Genomic DNA, 12,510 nt, shown 5'->3' with positions numbered 1-12,510 from the left:
GTCCTATCTTGTTTACTAGATGTGTTAGAAACTCATGTAATGTAGAAATGAAACTAGGATAGTGGTAGAGCTCATAGCTGTGAAATGAAGTTTTTTCATGCACTAAACCATCATGCTCAGGATTTATGTGGCTTGAAGATGTATTGAAAAATCAAAACAAATGATTATGAATATGTTATAAACTACTAGTATATCAACGAAATTGTTGTTAAGAGTAGAATTCAAAACAATAGTTGATTAACCCATTTAAAGTACTAACATAAGATCCATTCAAAGTACTAACATAAGATCCCATTCAAAGTACTAACATAAGATCCCATTCAAAGTACTAACATAAGATCTCATTCAAAGTACTAACATAAGATCCCACTGTGACCATACTAACATAAGATCCCATTCAATATACTAACACAAGAAACCATTCAAAATCAACATTACCTACACAAAATACTTAGCCAAGTTTGAGTAATGGATTATCAGATATTATTTTTGAAATTACCCAATTTGGTGGAAAAAAGTCAAACAAGAAGACAAGAAGTTGACCAAAATAAAACAGTAGAATTAAAATGATCAAATGAAAGAAAGAAAAAGTAAAAAATGTTCATGTGCTTGCACTATGGGACATTTTCTCTATGCTTTGGCCCTAATTAATTGATTAATAGTGAATTAAGCAAGAAAAAGCAGTTGTTTGTTTATCTTGATCCAATCTTAAAAAAGAGATGTTGTGGATTTTAGTGGATTATATTATTCGCAGAAAAGGAGAAAATACTCTACCTTCATCATAATTAGCTGTGAGTGCACGCACTCTGATTATATATTAAAGATGATTAATGTAAGAAAATTGTTCTTGGTGATTAGATCAAATTTTATACTTAAATAAATATGAATTGCCAACTCTTTAACTATAATAATTTAGGTCAATTTGTTCAAACTTTATCTAAGAGTAATTTCTTTTTTGGCTCCCTACTTTATGACCAGCTTCCTTCTTGGCACCCTATTTTCCATAAATTCAAGGGTTATTTTCCAAACGACACCCAACTTTGTGACCAGCTTCCTGCCTGACCCCCTACTTTAGCAATAATTCTCGTATGACCCCCTTTTTCCGTTATCTTTAACATTCTGTTACTCTCTCTCCTGCATCTCATTTTCTCTCTCTGCCACATTATCTCAGCAAGCCACATCATCATCTTCACCGGTCGACCAAATTTCCAGCCGGCGACCTTCAATTTGTTTTTCTCTCTCTGAAATTTTTTTTTTTAAAAAATCCTCTCCTCTCTCTCTCTCTCTCTAAACTCCGGCGAAAGGGGTTTTCCTTCGACGAAGGGCTGTTCATCACGAACATACCCTGATCTGGGTCTGTTCGTGATGAACAGGCCTCCGGTGAAGGGAAACCCCCTTCGCCAGAGTTTAGAGAGAGAAAAAAAATTGAAGGTCGCCAGCCGGAAATTTGGCCGGCTGGCGACCCTGCCGGTGAAGATGATGATGTGGCTTGCTGATATGATGGGGCAGAGAGAGAAAATGAGTTGGAGGAGAGAGAGTAACGGAATTTTAAAGATAACGGAAAAAAGGGGGTTATACGAAAATTATTGCTAAAGTAGGGGGTCAGGCAGGAAGCTGGTCACAAAGTTGGGGGCCATTTGGGAAATCACCCTAAATTCAAATTTGACCCCCTATTTTTATGTAAATGCCATAACTACCTTTACTAATTTCAAAATAAAATATCAAAAAAAGAGATATTTCTCCCTCATCTATTTTCAAGTAAATGCCCGGAATTTTTTTTTTTAAAATATTTTTAATAATTTTTTTATAATTTTATTTTGAAATTAAGAAGGGTAGTTATGGCATTTACTTGAAAATAAGTGTCAAATTTGAATTTATGAAAAATAGGGGGCCAAGAAGGACACTGATCACAAAGTAGGGGGCCAAAAAAGAAATAACTCTTTATCTAATTCACAATATAATTGATTATAAACAGTTCAATATAAATTTGGTTGGTTCAGAACGAAACCAAATTGATCAATTTGTTGGGAGTAAGACTTAACTACTTAACGCTACACCAACTACACGATGGCCTCTCATCAATTCTTTTTTAGTTTATGAAATGTTGGGAATAATCATTTATATGCTTAAAAGGTCAAACTCTCTAATTTTCTTTTTGTTCGTTTTTGGCGTACCGATTCAACGAGTTGATTTAGTGAGTCTCTAACCGGATCACTGGTGAAACTGCACTACTTTGATTTTATTAGTAAATCAATCAAAAACACTTTCTTTCCAAATTAATGGAGAAAAACTAAGGAATTGAACAACACAATATCTTTCGTATTTCTAACCGAAACCATGTGAAACTTGGACAACCCGCTTGTGTCACTCTCCATACCTGTATTCGCAAGCATCAACAAGACGACAACCCGATTGCCTTTTCTCAACTTGTACCTGGCAACCCGATTGCCTACTCATTTTTACATGTACTCGACAGCCCGATTGCCTCCCTTCCTGTAAAAGGTTTACATACGACAACCCGATTGTCTTGTACTAGTGTATGAAAATTTCACACGTATCAATAAAGGATTTCCTGAGATATTAATTCACTTATGCGTGCACACCAAAGTCTAAGTCTCTTACTTCGACTTGTCTTTTTACGTACACAAGTTCAGCAGTGTTTACATCTACAAAATATAAGTCAACATGACTTATAAAAGACAACCCGATTGCTTATACAAGGAACGCATTCACCACTTGTATGCACAATATAAACGTAAATGAAATACTTCATTGAAAATATAGCAAGTGAGAATCAACTTCTCACCAAGTTCAAGTCACAAACACTTAAAACCAAGAATGTGGTGAGAAACTCACCCATTCATGAAGTCTATCAACTTGTACAGAATCAAAGGCAAACAAGCAAAGAAAGAAATAGAGTCCACGACTCGAAGAACTCCTCTAGTCAGAGCAAGAATCCACACCATAATCATTGCCCTTCAGATTTTCATAACGCGCAATCTCTCCTTCAACGTCACACTCTTTCTTCGCAAGGTATTCCTTCATCACCTCCCCTCGAGCTACCGCCACAGAATGGTAAGACCCCTCCTTAAGCACACCCACACACTTCTTATGCGAGATCTTCAACTTCGAGTACTTGGCCTCCAACTCCTCATAACACCCCTGCATTGCCTTCTCTAATTCCACACAGCGACTGCTCTCTGCTTCGATCTGCTTGTTCAACGCGTCAATATGATACTGGGCATAGTTTGCACTCATCATTGCCTACAACGAAGGACAAATGTATCAGCACCATACAAGTCAAGAAAGCAACAACGCACGGGGAAACACTGAGTATAAATCTAGTAGCCGCTAAGCGCCGACTGCTCCAAAGCCTTCTGAACACCTATTTTCCGGAGATATGCCTTGTCTTCCTCAGAAGACAAAGAGCTAAATACACGTCCTGTGGATGAGGGATCCTCGAACACCGATGTCGAAGAGGAAAACTCCACCTGCATCGCCTCAGAGTCCTCCTCTTGCACGTGAACTCTCGAAGAGGATGGTCCAGCACCGCCAATAAGAGAGAGAACGTGTGGGCGCTTGGGGGACGAGTCGATCCTTTGTTTCTTAGTTGGAATCTTCTACTTAGTCGCCACCTCCTTGGCTGACGATATCTTGAAAGTATTTCTTTAAGCCATATTCCCACCTGTCGAAAGGAAATAGAGAATGAACAGGTGGAGAAAACTAGTACACGCAAAGAAAGCCCAGGGTAGATCACACACTTTGTGCTCGATTGGGAGTTACAGGTCCAACGTCTCCAAAAGTCAACGTTTTCCAATGTCTGCTCAATGCAGGCTTCTGTAAGAAAGTCTGAAACTTTGTCAATATGATCTTTGCGAGAAAGTCTGTGGAATTTCCGTCTACTACCTCTACAACACACAAAGCGAAGGTCAGATACATGAAACAAAACATGTGAAAACAACACGTGTGAAAACAAGTGAGAACAAAACATGTGAAAACAACTCTCACGAGCTTCTCTCCACTTGAACGGGACATTCCCATACTCGCGTTGCGTAAACACACCATACCTCTTAACGAAAAATAATTGACGTTGCCTATTCCTTTCAGAACGTGTCAAACCGACTATAATAGGCGGCATCCGTCGACGAACTTTGAGCTGGTACTGCCTCTTCCCATGATCATTTTCCTTCATAAAATAGTGGCGACTATATCTTGTGCAGTTACAAGTTTCCCTAACTTCTCTTCAAGCTTCTCCAAAACCATCAACAACCTCCACGCGTTCGGCGTGAGTTAAGTAGGAGCTATTCGAAACCTAACCAAGATATACCTCACCAAACAAGAAATGGGGAATCGAATACCCACTACAAAAATACAGAGCTTTTGTAACGAGTTACTTGTAACGGCTTCCCAAAATCCGTTACAAATACACTAGTTGTAACGGCTAAAGCTATGGTCGTTATAAACGTCTCCTTAGTTATAACAGTCTTTTGTAAGCCAACCGTTATAAATAACCCAAATGAGTTGGCGACACTTTTGTCACCTATATTTTGGTAATTGTATCGGCTTTGTGAAATAAGAGCCGTTACAAAAACCCAAAATCATGTGCCACCAATTTAGTGCAGTTGTAACGGCTTCTTACCGTTATAACACCTCTTATTTGTAACGACTTGTTTCTGATGGGGCAGTTACAATAAATGGAAGGCCTAAAAGATATTCTCAGCTCTCAGCATCCTTCTATCCCTTCGATTTTGAGAGGGTTTGAGAGAGAGAGAGAGAATTTCAAGTACTAGGGTTTATCTCTCTCAAGGATTTTTGTTCAGGGTTTTAAGTTGAATCTTTCTCAAAATGTAAAGTCGACAACAACAAGGACGCGACCTGCCGAGAAACTAGGGTTTTACATTAAATCTTCACTTTCTTTCTCAAGGATTCGGTTGAACTTTCAATTTTGGAATACTCCAAGATTGGGGATACTCAGATTTCTGGTGAGGACTCGACACTTGATGACTAGGGTTTTTTTATTTCATTCATCGAGGTAAGATTTCATTCAACGAATTGGGTTTTCTGTTTTTGTTCTTGTTAAAAACCTCTCTGGCTTCAATTTGGGGTTTCCATTACCAAATGGATTCACGTTAGATTCATTTTCAAGGTGAGATTTTGCCTGAATTTTCCTGCAAGTCTTCATTTGTCTTCATTTCACGTAAAGGGCATAATACCCTGGTTGAAGCGACCAACTACGGTTCCACCAGGTTCAAACGCTCTCATCACAAGAGTCGCCGGAAGACCATACTTCGCCTTAAAGTTTTCCACGCACTCTTCGGTCAGAATAGAAAATTGTTGTTCCAGGTCAACTTCATTATCAGAAGAGGAATCAACATGAGGTTCTTCACTTAGGTGTGGAATGATCTCAGCACTGCCTTGTGTTCGGTTATATGGGGAGGTCCTGGTCATCCTACGTATCAAAGGGAAAACACTCTCAAGACCGTCTCGCTCGATATACAAGGACAAAACATGCGTGTACAAAATGAAGACGTTTGCGAAACAAAAACACGTACGAATGAGCTACATTGAGTTGAGGTACCTTCTATACTACCTAAAGGTTGAATAAATTTTTCTCACATGCAGGTAACCCGCGACTTCCATATGTAAATGACTAAGTTTACATGCGAACCTCCACATGTTACTAATATACGTGTACACCTACGTGTACTCCAAGTCTACGTGTACATCCACGCGCATTACAAGTCTACGCGTACACTTACTTGTACTCCAAGTCTACGTGTACATCTACGTGCATTACAAGTCTGTGCGTACACTTACGTGTACTTCAAGTCTACGTGTACATTTACACTTTCTACAAGTCTACGTATACACCTACATGTACTCCAAGTTCACGTGTGCACCTACGTGTATGACGAGTTTACATGTTCGCATGCATAAGAAAGGTCATATACGCGTCAAGATTCACAAGAGCTAGTATGAACAAACATGCTAAGCGGCAAGACAAACACGAACTGACAAAGCTCTTTGTGCCACAAAAGATCGAAAGATCGAAATTTCAGAAATTGAAAAATAAACTTACTTGAAGAAGTTGGTATGAAAATCACGAAGAACGCCAAGAACAGATGAAAAACACTTCCAGAGCCCCAAACTCACTCAAGCAACAAGGAATTGTAAGGGCCCAATGAACCCTTTTATAGGACTCTCAACCCCTGATCAAAGGACCACATCGATCCACAGGTCACATTGCCACATGGCGAGATCTGGTCGATCCAAGACAAAATGTTATGCACGTTCCACAACCCGGAAAAATTTCACACAAAAGCTGACGCCACAACAGCTGTCAACCTCCCTTGCCTCCTTACACATTTGGCTCAAAGCCAACTCCGCGTGGACAACGCCGCGTCCTCGAGACAACGAAACTCGGCCCCCATGCCGCCCAACGACAACAAGAAAGCCTCCACGCTGCCGCACAGCATGGGGAGTTCCACCACGCTACCCAGCAGCGTGGAGATGTCCTCAACACTACCAGGCAACGTGGGAAGTTCATCCACGCTGCCCAGCAGCGCGGGGAGGTCATCAATCCCACATGATCGCACAAAAGACTCACGTATCGTTCGTAAAAGCCTCCGGCACTATGAAACTGAATCCCGGTAAAGTTCCTAAACTAACCCGCACAAGACAATGCCATATTGTTATCTGGCCCTATGCGACTAACACGAGAACTATTCGACTTAGGAGGCCACACTCGCCATTTCTTCGGATACTCATCTACTCTCTAAGAAAATAAAATATCTACTTAGAGGGTGGGGGACGAATTGTGTTGACCAAAATCCACACCAGAGCCCTCAGCGCTAGAGTGTCCATTAAGACGTCAAACCCAGCGCAACACTCTCGGGCCTAGCCGAGGAGTCTCTTAATGGGCCCTCGTCGACTAGACCCTAAAACTCGTGTCAAAGCCCAATCATGTGCAAAGAGTTTCCACGTGCACAAAACTCCACATGTCCGTATCTCCACACGTCTATCGCTTTACATGGCTAGATCTCCACGATCACTTAACGACGAGATCCTCTACATGTCAAATATACCCATAATGAAAAAGATCTCAGACTTGATCAACGTAACTACAAAGACAAATATTCCCGCCATTGATGACATTTATAGCATGATAACGTCTCGCATAAATATGAGATCATGTACATGCACACTCTGAGTAATTACCAGATAACATGCACAACTATTGTGCATGTACAACTCGTGTACACGTCACCACATCCCAGGTATCTTGCCATGCATTTACTCTGTAACGGCCAACCATTACTCCTTCTAACTTATCACTCCTCACACCTATATAAAGAGGAGTACTTCCAGTTTTCAAGGCATCAAAAGCAGAGTAAAGCAACTCCCACTTATTCTTCTCCACTCGCTCATTGTTCTTCGAATGTTCTTGAGACGCTTGCATACGAGTTACCTGGTCCCTAGACGCTTTATCTCCTTTACTTGACACGTTCACCTGGTTCTGGTCGTTGTACTAATTGACGCCTCAAGGGTGTTAAAACAATTTTCTTGCTCGACGCTTCCAGAAATCCCCAAGGAGACCAAAGTGTCTCGACGCTTCTGGTAACATCTACTCTCACACTTCTGATCATTTCACTCCCTTAGACTCGAGCTCCGACCATTCTACGAGCCTAGCCACTCTCCGATTACACGTCAACAGTTATACCCCAACATTCAATTTATTATATTTTATTACAGTTTACTGACTTGACCATCGGAGGGCCCTTGACAGACACCATCCTGGTGTCCCCCAAGCCTTCACAGGTTTGTTCGTATCTATTAACCTTCTTTTGCAGGTTTCTTCCACACGTTGCTGGTGAAGGATATATTCCCTCGGTCCGAAGGAATGGTTTCGTTCTAAAGAAATGTCCTTTGACCAAGATGGCAATGCGTACGATTTGGCGAATAGGATCATAATGACCTTATATGGAAGATCATTAGTCCGATCGAATTAGGGGTTGTAATACTTAGCTAGAAACCAACTACGATCGTCGGATGACTTCGGTAATCCGCAACTAACATAGACCGGATCCTACAAGGTTACACATAAGAGTGATGGTTTGAACGGAGAGAGATCGACTAGATCTAAAGTGGCAAACAAGTGGATTGGATCTATTATTCAGTGTCCGGAAGAGTCCGGACAAGTATACATAAACCCGGACTAAAAGGGAGGCCCGGGAGTGCCCATAAAGGGGCCGGCCATGTGATGGCCGACCTTAGAAAAGGGGCCGGCTAGACCCTTAAGTGGGCCGGCCACAAAGCCCATAATGGGATATAGTGGCCGGCCACACCATAAGCCCTAATTTGGTTTTATGTGGAACTTCTAAGGATATGTCTTAAGTGAGATATTTTAGGAATCCTAGTTTGGGACAAACTCCTACACTATGTTCCCTATAAATAGATTTCATTAGACATAATTATGTATGCAATCAAAAACAAAGTTAAGAGAGCTTTTCAAGAGGAAAAAGCAAGAAAGAGAAAAAGGAGTTTTCTCAGTTATCTAGTCAAGAAGAAAGTGTTCTTCATCTCAACCTTCAAGAAGGTCCTAGCGGACTCGAAGGAAGGAGTTCAAGTCATACACTCGGTGTCTCAAGTAAAGGAACTATAGTTGGAGTTCTTGATCTTCCGAATCTAGTCAGAATTTTGTTCGTGGGAAAGCGATTAAGGAAATCTTCTTTCCATTCTAGTTCATTGATTAGTCATGTATATATCGATCCTGGATGTCTAGTGTTAACATATAGATGTTTGAGACTCCGCAATAAACACTAGATAGTGTATCAGATACATATGTACCCTACAGCTGGTGTCCACCAATCAAGATCTCGACGTTTGGAATTCCAGAAGACGTTCACGCTTCCGACCATCTGACTTCCGACCCGTAGACTTCTCACCGTCTACATTATTGGATATATTTCAAGTTGTTCGGTTTTCTTGATTCATTTAGTTCTATTTTGATTAGATCCTTTGGGTTTATAATCAACTATCTATAATGGTCATTTGGTTCTTTTTGTTTCATTCGAGTATGTTCGTTGAGTTTCTATCTATCAGAAGCGAAACAAGTTTAATCTAGCTAAGCTACCCGTTGTTTTATTTTGAAGGAGCTTCATATATGTCGTGAAGAGCTTTGACTTCCGTCTTTTATGGCATAATAGCAGATCGATATGGTCTAAAACTTGTCAAGTCGTTCGACAATATATAAGTTCGACAATATATAAGTGTTAGTATTAATTTTAGATTTTACTAACCCTATATTAATTTCTTCTTCAATTTTTGAATATGAAATCTACTATGCATAAATTGTCATATCAATCCATGTCAATCTTGGGATGCCCCTAAATTGCAGCATAACAGAATGTCTATGATAGGACACGGGTTATACATAGTTTATTTAGAAAAGTATGTAAAACAACACACATTTGGAAGACCCTTAATAGAAATCTTAGGGGGGGGTATTGGATTGGGACTTTCGCGGACATTTGAGAGTCCGCGAAAGTCCGAGGCATTCAAATCCAGACATTTAAGAGTCCACGAAAGTCTGAGGCATTCAAATCCAGACATTTGAGAGTCCACGAAAGTCTGAGGCATTCAAATCCAGACATTTGAGAGTCTATGAAAGTCCGAGGCATTCGATTTGTCTTCCAAAATGTCTCAGACTTTGGTGGACTCCATAGTTTGATGGATTTGTGAAGGATTTGGGACAAATTTGGAAGCCAAAATGTCTTTCAAAAAACAAGAGACATTTGAAGTCCATCATGTGATCAAATAACAATAATAATATTAAAATAATAAATGTCTACCAAATGTCCATCAATGTCCACAAATATTCACAGATGTCTACGAAAGTCGAAAAATATATTTTTGAAATGTTAGTATAAATATATTATTTCATGTAATTAAAAAACAATAATAATATTAAAATAATAAATATCTATCAAATGTCCATCAATGTCCACAAAATTCACAGATGTCTACGAAAGTCGAAAAATATATGTTTGAAATGTTAGTATAAATATATTATTTCATGTGATTAAACAATAATAATAATATTAAAATAATAAATGTCTACGAAATGTCCATCAATGTCCACAAATATTCACAGATGTCTACGAAAGTCGAAAAATAAATTTTTGAAATGTTAATATAAATATATTATTTCATGTAATTAAAAAATAATAATAATATTAAAATAATAAATATCTATCAAATGTCCATCAATGTCCACAAATATTCACAGATGTCTACGAAAGTTGAAAAATATATTTTTGAAATGTTAGTATAAATATATTATTTCATGTGATTAAACAATAATAACAATATTAAAATAATAAATGTCTATCAAATGTCCATCAATGTCCACAAATATTCACAGATGTCTACAAAAGTCGAAAAATATATTTTTGATTAGCACAAATATAATATGCATTACACATTTTGTCAATGGACTCAAGATCTTAAAATGTCCCCCAGGACATTTTGTTTATGGATCAAATGTCTTGAAATGTCTATAAAGACATTTTGTCTACAAACTCTCAATGTCTTGAAAATGTCTATGGACACATGTTGTCTATAATAAGTCATCCGAAATGTCTTGAAATGTCTACGGGACAATTTGTCTATGAAAGTCTGTGAAAGTCTCGATCCACAATAATAATAATATTAAAATAATAAATGTCTACGAAATGTCCATCAATGTCCACAAATATTCACAGATGTCTACGAAAGTCGAAAAATAAATTTTTGAAATGTTAATATAAATATATTATTTCATGTAATTAAAAAATAATAATAATATTAAAATAATAAATATCTATCAAATGTCCATCAATGTCCACAAATATTCACAGATGTCTACGAAAGTTGAAAAATATATTTTTGAAATGTTAGTATAAATATATTATTTCATGTGATTAAACAATAATAACAATATTAAAATAATAAATGTCTATCAAATGTCCATCAATGTCCACAAATATTCACAGATGTCTACAAAAGTCGAAAAATATATTTTTGATTAGCACAAATATAATATGCATTACACATTTTGTCAATGGACTCAAGATCTTAAAATGTCCCCCAGGACATTTTGTTTATGGATCAAATGTCTTGAAATGTCTATAAAGACATTTTGTCTACAAACTCTCAATGTCTTGAAAATGTCTATGGACACATGTTGTCTATAATAAGTCATCCGAAATGTCTTGAAATGTCTACCGGGACAATTTGTCTATAATAAGTGTACTTGGAAAAGTAAGTAAAAAAACACACATTTAGAAGACCCTTCACACAAATATTTTGTCCATGATGTCCACAAAGATTATGGTGAATGGATATGATACTCACACATATCTAATAATACTCTTTCCAGTCAGCGTGTTGATGTTGAGTTCGCCCATGGGCAGACCAAGTAATGGTTATTAACATCCACGCTAGCATATAATCCATCGGCAAAAGCTTTGTACCAGCAAATACTTTCATTACACCTCCCATCGTCTCTGTTGAAGTTAAATACTTGATAACCTCCTTGTAGCTTCTGACCATTTTCTTTCTTCCACCCAAAATTGCACCAAAACAATGTCGTTCCCCAAAAATTACTCACAAATTCAAATCGATATCGTTGTTCGAAAGCAATTTTGTGCTCCTGTAGATCGTCGTCTTTCGATTTACAATGGATGGACAACATTGTCTTTCCAGATATAAAATTCTCGATTAATACAACTGTAGAATCAAAATATTGAATATCAGCAAAAGCAGGACGGATATCGCCACGACAGTTTGAACATGAAAACCCAAACAACACCCATAATACTATGATAAAATTCAGTAACCAACTCATAACTCTTTGGGAGTATACAAATTGTTTTACAGTGGTACATAGGCATTTTCAGTTCTGCCCTCATATATGGGTGGTATAATTCTTTTTTCTTGGAAAATTATTGAAGATTCAAAATATTTAAAGAACTTAAAATATTTGTGGACCTAATGGAAAGAATATTTCTTTTAAGGGTCTTCAATATGTGTGTGTTTTTCTACTTATCTTCTTCTAAATGTGTTGGGTTCATTAAATATTTTAATCATATTAAAGATTTATTTCTTATGTAGAGAATGTATAAAAGTTGAAGTTAGGGAAGAAAAACTTATATTCCTATTAACGGTTTATATCTTATGTAAGTTACATAAAATCATTTCCTTTTAAATTAGAGAATATAAAAAAATTTGGGTAAGTTTTACAAAAAAAAAAATTATATAAATTGTAGAAAATCTTTTCTTTTTAGGCTAGAGAAGAAGTTTTTGGTAAATACTATAAAATCGTTTAGATTAGTTCTCTAAAATCTCTTACTTGAGTAATATTAAGAAATTTTTTGGTAAGTTCTATTTTCTTTTAATTTATTTTTGGCATTAGGTAAATTCTATTTTAGGTAAATACTCATTACCTTATATTCTAAGAACTAAGATTTT

The sequence above is a fragment of the Eschscholzia californica genome, unplaced genomic scaffold (assembly GCF_041429995.1).
Source record: "Eschscholzia californica isolate CP2 unplaced genomic scaffold, dmEscCali1.0.p SCAF_1, whole genome shotgun sequence".
Classification (NCBI taxonomy): domain Eukaryota; kingdom Viridiplantae; phylum Streptophyta; class Magnoliopsida; order Ranunculales; family Papaveraceae; genus Eschscholzia; species Eschscholzia californica.
The sequence above is the reverse complement of the archived record's forward strand: the minus strand, read 5'-3'. Positions refer to the sequence as shown.